This window comes from Notolabrus celidotus, chromosome 9 (genome assembly GCF_009762535.1).
Source record: "Notolabrus celidotus isolate fNotCel1 chromosome 9, fNotCel1.pri, whole genome shotgun sequence".
Classification (NCBI taxonomy): domain Eukaryota; kingdom Metazoa; phylum Chordata; class Actinopteri; order Labriformes; family Labridae; genus Notolabrus; species Notolabrus celidotus.
Window position 1 is genome coordinate 379,900 of NC_048280.1, and position 1,588 is coordinate 381,487.

Below are 1,588 nucleotides of genomic sequence, written 5' to 3' on the forward strand. Positions count from 1 at the left end.
GATTAGCAGTAGCAGTTAGTTGTGGTTGTGTTGTTTGGACCTGCCATTCACACCACAGATGGTCAGAAAGTGCAGAGGAGTGATGGAGGTGTGGTGTGGGACAGCTGGTCAGAAGGTACACAAAGCCACACCCTTATGAAGCAAGGTGCACTAATGAGGGCGCAAGAAGTCAACTGATCTGACTCGAGGGTGTGAGCCTGATGATTGTTGCAGGACACAACAATCTGCAAGAGTGTGTCAGTAAAGGTCCCTGTCCCACTGTAGTCCTTCCTTCTCTGGAAACAGAAGACACTCAGTCTTGTACAGGTTGGACTTCAGGTACTGGGAGATTAGATACTCAGAGATTGTGCTGCACCAGATTGGCCATGTGGGTTTGCAAAAAAAAGCCAAAGTTAGAGGACCCAGACCAGAACCCTGAGGGACGCCAGTAGTGGTTCAAACACAGTATCCTCCTCGCTTTTGGTAGGATGAAAGCAGAAAGAGTGCAGCACCTGAAACTTCCAGCTCCAGGAGGATGAAGAAGAGACTCTGATGTGTCACCCTGCCTCGTGTTGCTGAACGGTCAGGCGAGCTTGAAGCCTTGTTGAGACTGTCAGCCCTTATCTGTGTTTTGGCATGTCTGCTTTGTATTCAGACTCGTTAGAGAGAGACAGCAAACAAATGAAACAAGGACATTAATTAATAAGTGGTTCGATTTGTGCAGATTGGTCTCAGTGTGATCACTTGTACAGGATTTCAAAGCGTCTTTTGCATCCTTCACAATGCAACACAAAGCAACAACGTCACGTTCAGTTTGATGGAGGGGATCAGGAACATAGATATTGCTGCATCAAGTCTTTCTGGTAGAGATCAGAAGCCTGCACTGAGACACAGCAGTGCACATTTCTTAAAAAATGACTCACTTAACCAAATATGGCCTCTGAAAATAGTTCCAGACTAATGCATAATTTCCCCCATTAGAATATAAAACCAGCAGCTGCTTTTTAGGAATCTACAGGTCCTAAATATTCAAACCAAACACGTATTGTCTTTACTATGAACTCATGGTTGTCGGTCTGAAACAGGGACATACAGTGAGAAGGTTCAGAGAGAAGGGGGCGGACACAGTGCTGGTTTTGGTCTTTTCACAGAGTTTGTTATAAAAAAAGAGAAAGAATGAACGTTACATTAAAGCGGTAAAGATGAGTTTGTTTCCTGAGCGTCAAAGAACAATACTTTAGTGTGTTCACATTAACTGTCACTAACTTCACTGTAGTCACTCAGAGGTTTTCAGTTTTTAGAGAAGTTATTTGTGCACACAGATCCTCAATAGACCAACACTCTGCTGCAGACTGAAACACTTCTTTTACTCAGTGGACGAGTGTAGAAATTAATATTTACACTGACAAAATGTTCATTATCATTATTGTTATTTTTTAATTTTGTAACAGTACAGTGTTTAGATAATTATCTGCATTCTTAAGGTGCTGACAGTATATTAAAACACTTCATTAAATGAAGCTAAAGCTCCTGCATACCAGAAGCAACCTGCACAGGTGTTTCCACTTGTCTCCCTGATTCCACCTCCTCTTTGAGTCCTGAGTTTAAT